The 11,246-nt window shown below is 46.4% G+C and overlaps 1 non-coding gene across 1 annotated transcript; it reads right to left on the bottom strand.

Moving 5' to 3' along the window:
* Nucleotides 1-5,500: 5,500 nt before the first annotated feature.
* TRNAA-UGC (transfer RNA alanine (anticodon UGC)) lies at nt 5,501-5,572 on the bottom strand. Its single transcript has one exon. It is a non-coding gene; the product is annotated as a tRNA-Ala (tRNA).
* Between the last annotated feature and the right edge of the window lie 5,674 nt (nt 5,573-11,246).

Genomic DNA, 11,246 nt, shown 5'->3' with positions numbered 1-11,246 from the left:
TTCCAGTGTATCCTGAAATCGCACACCACTCGAAGTGGTGAAGATACATCGGTCCTTGGGGCATCCGTTCCTTACCATCATTACTTTCCCAGATAGACATAGTTCTCACAGAAGGAGAGAGCAAAGTATTGGAATTTGGCAAAAAAAAATAAATAAAAAAAAAGTAGAAGAAGCAGCTCTTCTTTTTGTGTGCTGTTGTAAAGCCAGAGTAGACCCTAGGTAGAATGTGAGCAGTCTTCCCACTTCCGAGGGCTCTAGGAGCTCTGAAACGGCCGGCGCCATAAAATCGCAAACATGAATTACTGCCTCGCAACCGGTTTAGTGTTTTCCTCCACACACACACACACACACTTTTTATGACATTGTTTGGCACGGATATGAAATATCGCCCAGATCGGGCTCTTGCATCAGGCGGTGGCTTCTCTCCGTCTTCTCCAAAGATGCTGGCCTGTGAGCCGGATGAAAAGTCAAAAATGCACCGGCCTTTTGAGTCCTCCTCAAGTGCTCAGCTGCCAGCTCCTACGCTGATCAAGCAGTGTGCCAATCACCCCAGGGGGTGTCAACCTCCCTTGAGTGCTGTGGCACCCACAAAAAGGGCTGGAATCAGACATTTGACCGGAATTCAAAAAGTCCTTTGCAGAAGTCCATATGGAAGTAAGCTCTTGCACTGCACTGCCCCACTTTTTTCCTTTAAAATTCATTATATATATTTATACTCTTATATGTACACTGTGTGTGTATGTATATATATATATATATATATGAGCTCTGTGGCACAGCTTGCTGGGGGGAAAGTGGAGATGACTGGGGAAGGCAATGGCAAACCACCCCGTAAAAAGTCTGCCGTGAAAACGTTGTGAAAGCAACGTCACCCCAGAGTCAGAAACGACTGGTGCTTGCACAGGGAACCTTTCCTTTCCGCATACACACAAATTCTACAATTTACACTGTGTCTATATATTGTGATAAGTGTACAATACAAGCCTTGAATTCAGCAGGAGCACACAGGAGCACAGCTCCTGAACCTTTCTGAAGGCCCCCTCCTCCTCCCCACCTACCTACCTTGTCCATTGAATCTATCTATCTATCTATCTATCTATCTATCTATCTATCTATCTATCTATCTATCTATCTATCTGTCTGTCTGTCTGTCTGTCTGTCTGTCTGTCTGTCTGTCTGTCTGTCTGTCTGTCTGTCTGTCTGTCTGTCTGTCTGCCTGCCTGCCTGCCTGCCTGCCTGCCTGCCTGCCTGTCTGTCTGTCTGTCTGTCTGTCTGTCTGTCTGTCTGTCTGTCTGTCTGTCTGTCTGTCTGTCTATCTATCTATCTATCTATCTATCTATCTATCTATCTATCTATCTATCTATCTATCTATCTATCTATCTATCTATCATCTCAGAGCAGTCACAATCTCCTTTATCTCTCCCCACCCCACAACAGACTCCCCCACAACAGACACCCTGTGAGGTGGGTGGGGCTGAGAGATCTCTGACAGAAGCTGCCCTTTCAAGGACAACTCCTTGAAGAGAGAGCTATAGCTGACCCAAGGCTATTCCAGCATGTGCAAGTGGAAGAGTGGGGAATCAAACCCGGTTCTCCCAGATAAGTCTGCACACTTAACCACTACACCAAACTGTGTACACACACACAGAGACACAGAGACATAAAAAACACTTTCAAGCAAACGAATGAGGGGGTTAACCCCACCCTGCCCAGCAAGAGAAGTGATGTCTGTAGCTTTTAGCAGAGCCAGTTTGGTGTAGTGGTTAGGACTCTAATGTGGGAGAACCGGATTTGATTCCCCACTCTTCCTCCACCTGAGCTGCGTGGCCTTGGGTCAGTCACAGATCTTTCAGAACTGTTATCTCAAGAACAGTTCTCGAAAGAGCTGCTCTCAGCCCCACCTGGAGAGCCAGTTTGGTGTAGTGGTTAAGTGTGTGGATTCTTATCTGGGAGAACTGGGTTTGATTCCCCACTCCTCCACTTGCACCTGATGGCATGGCCTTGGGTCAGCCATAGCTCTGGCAGAGGTTGTCCTTGAAAGGGCAGCTGCTGTGAGAGCCCTCTCCAGCCCCACCCATCTCACAGGGTGTCTGTTGTGGGGGAGGAAGGGAAAGGAGATTGTGAGCCGCTCTGAGACTCTTCGGAGTGGAGGGCGGGATATAAATCCAATATCTTCATCTACCTCACAGGGTGTCTGTTGTGGGGGAGGAAGGGAAAGGAGATTGTGAGCCGCTCTGAGACTCTTCGGAGTGGAGGGCGGGATATAAATCCAATATCTTCATCTACCTCACAGGGTGTCTGTTGTGGGGGAGGAAGGGAAAGGAGATTGTGAGCCGCTCTGAGACTCTTCGGAGTGGAGGGAGGGATATAAATCCAATATCTTCATCTACCTCACAGGGTGTCTGTTGTGGGGGAGGAAGGGAAAGGAGATTGTGAGCCGCTCTGAGACTCTGAGTGAAGGGTGGGATATAAAACCAATCTCCTCCTCTTCTTCCTCCTCTTCCTCCTCCTCCTAGAGATGAATGGACACTGAGATCTCACCAGGTAGGGCGGGGTGGGCAGGGAGAGGGGCTGCTGAGGGGGAGGAAGGAACACTGAAACTAAGGAGGGGTGTAGCAGGTAGCCTGGTGGGAGGGAGAGAAGGAAGCAGGGAAAGGGAGAAACCATGTGGGATGCCTGGAGTAGGGGAAGAGGAAGAACACGGGGGAAAGGGATAAATAGTCTTTGTGGTTCCCCCCACTGGTAATTATGTGCTTGAAAAAATAACACTGCTGCCTGATGAATCACTGACACTGTTTTTTAGTTGATTAAAAGATTTAAATTCAAGTAATCTGGCTGATTGATTCAGAACACATTCCGGCGTGGTTTATAGACAAAGGGATGACTTGCGGGCGGCTGTGCCGCAGTTTGAATCTGTACAAATTAATTCAATCACAAGCGCGCCTTTTGGGGATTCGAGCTCTCCATGTCCCTTTAATGACTCACTAATGCCGCACGTCCATCTATAAATACCAATCTGATTGAAGGTTGTTGTAAAGAAGCCCACTTCTCTGTACACAAAAAAGCTTGTGTCAAAGTTGTTTTCAGGGCCACAGAAAAATTAACCTCCCACGCTGCTTTTGGAGAGGTTCTCGGAGCTGCGGGACAGAAATGTCTTTGTTTTCTTCCTGTAATATCTCATTCCAAGTTCACGGGGGACGCTCATTGGAGGCGACAAAAATCCCTTTGTCTCAAGCGAGCAATGGAACATTTTGCCTGCAAATCACTTTTTTTTTTAAAGAAATCATTGATTTAGTCATTGGCTTGCTTGCCTAATTCAGGATAATCATAAAAGCCAGGGACAAACAAACACACAATAACACCCCCTCCCAGCTGAAAGACTAAAGCTGCTAATTTATTTGAGTGAGATTGGAGTCCACTAGCACCTGAAAACCAACAAGTTTTCGAGGGTATAATCTTTCGAGAGGCTGAGCTTTTTTTTTTAGCAGAAATGCATAGGAACGCAGTTCTGGCTGGCTTGGTGTCCAGGGGTGTGGCCTAATATGGAAATGAGTTCCTGCTGGGCTTTCTCTGCAAAAAAGCCCTTTGCAAGGCAATGGTGCCATTAGGGTGTGTGGCCTAATATGCAAATGAGTTCCCGCTGGGCTTTCTCTGCAAAAAAGCCCTTTGCAAAGCAATGGTGCCATTAGGGTGTGTGGCCTAATATGCAAATGAGTTCCTGCTGGGCTTTTACTGCAAAAAAGCCCTTTGCAAAGCAATGGTGCCATTAGGGTGTGTGGCCTAATAGGCAAATGAGTTCCTGCTGGGCTTTTACTGCAAAAAAGCCTTTCACAAAGCAACGGTGCCATTAGGATGTGTGGCCTAATATTCAAATGAGTTCCTGCTAGGCTTTTACTGCAAAAAACCCCTTCGCAAAGCAATGGTGCCATTAGGGTTTGTGGCCTAATATGCAAATGAGTTCCTGCTGGGCTTTTACTGCAAAAAAGCCCTTTGCAAAGCAATGGTGCCATTAGGGTGTGTGGCCTAATATGCAAATGAGTTCCTGCTGGGCTTTTACTGCAAAAAAACCCTTTACAAAGCAATGGTGCCATTAGGATGTGTGGCCTAATATGCAAATGAGTTCCTGCTGGGCTTTTACTGCAAAAAAGCCCTTCACGAAGCAATGGTGCCATTAGGATGTGTGGCCTAATATGCAAATGAGTTCCTGCTGGGCTTTTACTGTAAAAAAGCCCTTTACAAAGCAATGGTGCCATTAGGATGTGTGGCCTAATATGCAAATGAGTTCCTGCTGGGCTTTTACTGTAAAAAAGCCCTTTACAAAGCAATGGTGCCATTAGGATGTGTGGCCTAATATGCAAATAAGTTCCTGCTGGGCTTTTTCTACCCAAAAAGCCCTGTCGAGAGGCAACGGCCCCTTTGTCAGATATCTTTGGCTGTCTAAAAATTTACACTCTGAAAATCTTCTTGGTCTCTAAGGTGCCAGCGATACTAGAGAGTGCTACAGAGCAGAGGTCCATCAGTGGTTATTAGTCACAGCATATTGATGGAACTCTCTGTCTTGGCCAATGATGCTCTGTATTCTTGGTGCTTGGGAGAACATAACATAAGAGAAGCCATGTTGGTACTGAGCCCTGCAGCACCCCACTGCTTACCATCTTCTGCTGCGAAAATTGCCCATTTATACTCACTCTCAGTTTCCTATTAATTAGCCAGTTTTTGATCCACAAGAGGACTTGTCCTTTTACTCCATGACTCTCGAGCTTACTAAGGAGCCTTTGATGAGGAACTTTATCAAAAGCTTTCTGGGAGTCAAGGTAAACAAGGAGGGGCAACAGTGTGAGGACTTCTAGTGTCCTGGCCCCACTGGTAGATCTCCTGATGGCACCTGGATCCTTGGCCACTGTGTGACACAAAGTGTTGGACCGGATGGGCCACTGGCCTGATTCAACATAGCTTCTCTTATGTCTGGGACAGTGATGTGCTGTATTCTTGGTGCTTGGGGGGGCCCACAGCGGGAGGGCTTCTAGTGTCCTGGCCCCACTGGTGGACCTCCTGATGGTGCCTGGTTTTTTGGCCACTGTGTGACACAGAGTGTTGGACTGGATGGGCCATTGGTCTGATCCAACATGGCTTCTCTTATGTTCTTATGACTCAACTCCTGTTCTTGTATCGCACACCAACATCATGGCTACCCACCTGAAACTACTTTATCTCAGAAATGGGGCAAGGGGTGGATGGGGAGGAAACGGGGTGATTTGCCATTGCTTTCCCCAGTCATCTACACTTTACCCCCAGCAAGCTGGGTACTCATTTTACTGACCTCGGAAGGATGGAAGGCTGAGTCAACCTTAGCCAAGAAGAAAAAAAGAGAATCTCCTTTCCTTTTAGGACACACAAAGTTGTCTTCAACTGGGTCAGACTCTTGGTCCATCAGATTGTTACTGTCTGCTCTGACCATCAGCTGCTCTCCAAGGTTTCCAGCAGACCTGATCTTTTGGACTGGAGATGCCAGGGATCGAACCTGGGACCTTCTGCATGCAAAGTAAATGCTCTACCACTGAGCTACAGCCCCTTCCAGGCCACTGCCCCTCAGCAGCCCAAGATGTTTAGAAGGGGGAACTGATGCCAGAGAAAATGCCTGCCAATACAGGGTTTGAGCCAACATTTCCATGCCCCTTTGATATCTCTGAAATATCACCCAAAGCGGGAACACAATTTTGCATGATTGAATTTTGTAAAAGTGTTTTCACTTGACAAAAAAAAAAGCTCTTTTGTTTTTGGATCTGGATATATATATATATATATTTGCCAGATATATACATGTATTCTACTTCCAGACTACTCCAATAACCATTCAACTTCTCCCCGTTTCTGTATTGTTCTCTGGCCCCGCTTTTCTCGCTCTGTTTTTTATTTATTCCCTGAAAATACTGCAGAGAATAAAAATGCTGCCCGACCTGCTAGCTGCACCTCTGGCCTCCGCATCGGAGCTGACAAAAATGTCAAGAAGCTGACAGTAAAATATGCGCAGAAAATCCCTGAGAAAGAGACCAGAACCCAGCCTATTTGTTGCTTTTGAGAATGTCGGTGTTGTTAAACCGAGATTCTTTCTGTGTCAAGTTTCTTGCTGTCAGCATCTTCGGATGGGATGCAAATTGAGACAATTTCGAATGTGAGAAATGTTCATGAATGGTGACCAGGTTTTGCCAGTCAAGCACCAGGCTGATCTTTCCCATCTCTCTCTCTCCAATCATCTCCATGTCTGTTAGCCAAGAATGAGAGAATGGCTAGAGTTGGGCTGTCAAGGCCTGGGCCTCATATGCAGCTTGTCCCAGGTTCAGTACCTGGCCTCTCAAAACGGCACAAAACAAAAATCCAGCGGCACTTTAAAGACTGGTAGTCTTTATTCCAGAATGAACTATTCTCAAAAGTGAGCACATGAAAGCACTTCACCTAAGCTTTTGGGGTAAAGTGTCTCATAAGTCATTTTGCTTAGTTTCCTTACAAGTTTGTTGTGAGCAGGGGTCGTTTTGAAGAAAAAATAGGTGGTGGAGCTCATCCGGGGATTGTTATGCAGCTGCACCTACTATTTAATGGACAAGGAGGTGGAACTCTCAGAAAGGTTCAGGAGCTGTGTTCCTGTGAGCTCCCACTGAATTTGAGGCCTGGTTGTGAGCATTTTCATCCCACCTATTGATTTTTCTTTTCTGTTCTCCTGTCTGGTTCCTTAAATCATTTGCATGCCATCCATCCAGCTGTCTGTCCATTTATCCATCCATTTATCTGTCCATCCATCCATCTGTCCATCCATCCATCTGTCCATCCATCTGTCAATCTATCTATCATCCCTCCCGCCCTCCTGTTAGAATTATTTCGGCTGGTCTATAACATCTGAGTTGGGAGAGAGCTGCAACTTCTAATAGTGACTGAATAATGCCAACTATTAGAAGCTGTGTAACATCTTAAAGACTACCGATGGCTATAACTATAACTTTTAAAGAACTAGTATGAAATTGAATTGCTTGCTGAATAATGTTTTGAACCCACCTGTTTTATTCTTGGGTAGCACCACAATGCTTGTATTTTAATAATTTTAGTGGTTTTAGTATTGCAGTGTTTTTGATGTTAATTTTTAGCCGCCCTGAGTCCTCTTGCAACGAGGATGGGATATAAATCTAAGGTAAATAATTAAATTCTTCCATCCATCCATCCATCTTCTTTATACGCCTCACCCGGGGTGTGTGTGTAGAAAAAGCCCAGCAGGAACTCATTTGCATATTAGACCACACCCCTGGTGCCAAGCCAGCCAGAACTGCATTCCTGTGAGTTCCTCACCTTTTGCCTGACATTCTTAGAACCAAAAGTGAATAGCAACGAGATGTACATGGGACTGTAGCAATGGTAGGGTTGCCAAGTCCAATTCAAGAAATGTCTGGGGACTTTGGGGGTGGAGCCAGGAACAAGAGTGTGACAAGCATAACTGAACTCCAAAGGGAATTTTGGCCATTACATTTAAAGGGACCGCACACCTTTTAAGTGCCTTCCCTCCATTGGAAATAATGAAGGATAGGGGCACCTTTTTGGGGGCTCATAGAATTTGACTCCCTAGTCCAATATTTTTGAAACGTGGAGGGTACATTGGGGAGAAACTCTGGATGCTATGCTGAAAATTTAGTGCCTCTATCTTAAACAACAGCCCCCCTAGAACCCCAGAAACCCACAGACCAATTCTCCATTATACCCTATGGAAACTGGTCTCCATAGGGAATAACGCAGTGCCCAGCAGACATTATTCCTCCCCCCTCCTTTCTGATGACCTTGAAGTGGGGGGAGGCTTCCAAACCGGGGGACCCCCTGCCCCCACCTGAGGATTGGCAACCCTAGGCTATGGACTGTATTCTTAAAAGAGAAAGCACAGTTGGGGGCCTCTATTGTAAGGAGCACCATTGCCACATGAGTTCACCCTGGGGAAGGGGGATCCTTCAGACATGTGGGTCCACGGTCATGAAGAAGAAGAAGAAGAAGAAGATATTGGATTTCTATCCCGCCCTCCACTCCGAAGAGTCTCAGAGCGGCTCACAATCTCCTTTACCTTCCTCCCCCACAACAGACACCCTGTGAGGTGGGTGGGGCTGGAGAGGGCTCTCACAGCAGCTGCCCTTTCAAGGACAACCTCTGCCAGAGCTATGGCTGACCCAAGGCCATGCTAGCAGGTGCAAGTGGAGGAGTGGGGAATCAAACCCGGTTCTCCCAGATAAGAGTCCGCACACTTAACCACTACACCAAACAGGACATTGAACATAATCACCTGCACCTTAAATTGAACCCAGCAACCAATAGGGAGCCAGCGAAGAGCCTTTAGGACCACCTCCTTCAGTACACCCCTGGGAAAGTGCTATGCTGCTCATATAACAGCTTAAGAACAGAAGAACTTAAGAGAAGCCATGTTGGATCAGGCCAATAGCCCATCCAGTCCAACACTCTGTGTCACACAGTGGCCAAAAAAAATATTTATACACACACACACACACACACACACACACACACACACACACATATATATATATATACACACACTGTGGCTAATAGCCACTGATGGACCTCTGCTCCATATTTTTATCTAACCCCCTTCTTGAAGGTGGCTATGCTTGTAGCTGCTACCACCTCCTGTGGCAGTGAATTCCACATGTTAATCACCCTTTGGGTGAAGAAGTATCTCCTTTTATCTGCTCTAACCCGACTGCTCAGCAATTTCATTGAATGCCCACGAGTTGTTGTATTGTGAGAAAGGGAGAAAAGTACTTCTTTCTCTACTTTCTCCATCCCATGCATTATCTTGTAAACCTCTATCATGTCACCCCGCAGTCAACGTTTCTCCAAGCTAAAGAGCCCCAAGCGTTTTAACCTTTCTTCATAGGGAAAGTGTTCTAACCCTTTAATCATTCTAGTTGCCCTTTTCTGCACTCTTTCCAATGCTATAATATCCTTTTTGAGGTGCGGTGACCAGAATTGCACACAGTATTCCAAATGAGACCGCACCATCGATTTATACAGGGGCATTATGCTAGTGATCTCCAGCCCCAGAGATATCTGGCTGTCCTTAACCACAGCCAGGGCCTTTTTGGTCCTGGCTCCAACCTTGTGGGGAAAAAAAGGTAAAGGTATTCCCCTGTGCAAGCATCAGTTGTTTTCGACTCTGGGGTGACATTGCATCACAATTTTTTCATGGGAGACTTTGTTATGGGGTGTTTTGCTATTGCTTTCCCCAGTCATCTACACTTTCCCCCCAGCAAGCTGGGGACTCATTTGACTGACCCTGAAAGGATGGAAGGCTCAGTCGACCTTGAGCCGGCTACCTGAACTCAGCTTCCTCTGGAATGGAACTCAGGTCGTGAGTAGAGCTTGGGCTGCAGAACTGCAGCTTTACCACTCTGTGCCATAGAAAACTCTCTGCCAAATATAATCAGGGCCCTATGGGATTTATGCCATTCTGCAGGACCTGTAAGGCAGAGATGTTCCACTAGGTGTTTCGTTGAGGGCAGTGACAAGTTTCTACCATGGCTGGAACCCTTCCCTTGGTCTCTGTCCCTTCGACTGGCCCAGCTCCTCTCCCCCACACCCACAAGGCGCCCAAAGGCGGGAAATGGGAGGGAATTGCAAATTTTGCCATGATTTTAAACCACTGTGCTATATGTTTTGGTCCTGATTTTATAGTTTTATTGCTTTTATAACACTGTACATCACCCCCATGGCGCAGAGTGGTAAAGCTGCAGTACTGCAGTCCAAGCTCTCTGCCCACGACCTGAGTTCGATCCCAGCTGTGATGTTAAACTATGGTGCTATATGTTTTGCTCCTGATTTTATAGTTTTATTGCTTTTATAACACTGTACATCACCCCGTGGCGCAGAGTGGTAAAGCTGCAGTACTGCAGTCCAAGCTCTCTGCCCACGACCTGAGTTCGATCCCAGCTGTGATGTTAAACTATGGTACTATATGTTTTGGTCCTGATTTTATAGTTTTATTGCTTTTATAACACTGTACATCACCCCGTGGCGCAGAGTGGTAAAGCTGCAGTACTGCAGTCCAAGCTCTCTGCCCACGACCTGAGTTCGATCCCAGCTGTGATGTTAAACTATTGTGCTATATGTTTTGGTCCTGATTTTATAGTTTTATTGCTTTTATAACACTGTACATTACCCCCGTGGCGCAGAGTGGTAAAGCTGCAGTACTGCAGTCAAAGCTCTCTGCCCATGATCTGAGTTATATCCCAGCAGAAGCTGGGTTGAGGTAGCTGACTCAGCCTTCCATCCTTCCGAGGTCAATAAAATGAGTACCCAGCTTGCTGGGGGGAAAGTGTAGATGACTGGGGAAGGCAATGGCAAACCACCTCATAAAAAGTCTGCCGTGATAACGTCGTGATGCGACGTCACCCCAGAGTCGGAAATGATTGGTGCTTGCACAGGGGATTACCTTAACTTTTTTTACATCATCTATAGCCCACAACTGTGGATCAGACAATTTATAAAAGTAATGAAATAAATAATACGTAATGTGACCTCAAGGGGCAACTCTGGGAAATAAACAGGCTGCCGCATTTTGCAGAGGCTGAAGTTGACAAGTTATCTTTGTGGTCGGCCTTGATTTATACATGCATGTGCCGTTTTGAAACGTCTCGGCGCAAACCTTTCCAACAGACAGATGAGTCATTGGGGGATTAGCTGATGTCTGACCATCACAGTCGAATATGATAAGTCTGATTGTCCGTTGTGAAGTTTGCAGCATCCTGATTATGATACGCTTGACTGGCCACTCAGTGTGTACATTTCCCCCCCACACACACATTGGAAAGCATTGCCTTTGAGGTGACAGGTGTTGTTACCAATGAGTAATTCACCAACATGTGTCACCACAAGGCTTGCCAAGGCAGGTAACCCTCTTCCCATAGCTGTAATCCCCACTCTTGAGAAAAGTTGTGTATGTGGACTAATGATACTATTACTAGTGTTCTTGCCTGGCTCATTGGAGCCTTTAGGCCAGGAACAATGGGCAATAGGATCCAAATCCCTGCTACCCTGCTCCAATCACAGGCCCTCTACTGGTTTGAATGATCCAATGGCGTCCTAGCACGGGAACCTTGAACTGTACATAGTTGGCCCCATTGGCCCGGTTAGCCAGTCTTAGAGCTCAGTCGTTACTATGCTGTATTGAATAAAGAGAGCTATGTTCACTACGCGTCTCCTCCTTG

Source organism: Heteronotia binoei, chromosome 19 (genome assembly GCF_032191835.1).
Source record: "Heteronotia binoei isolate CCM8104 ecotype False Entrance Well chromosome 19, APGP_CSIRO_Hbin_v1, whole genome shotgun sequence".
In the NCBI taxonomy this organism is placed as follows: Eukaryota; Metazoa; Chordata; class Lepidosauria; order Squamata; family Gekkonidae; genus Heteronotia; species Heteronotia binoei.
Note: the sequence above shows the minus strand (reverse complement) of the source record. Positions and strands in the feature narration are given on the sequence as shown.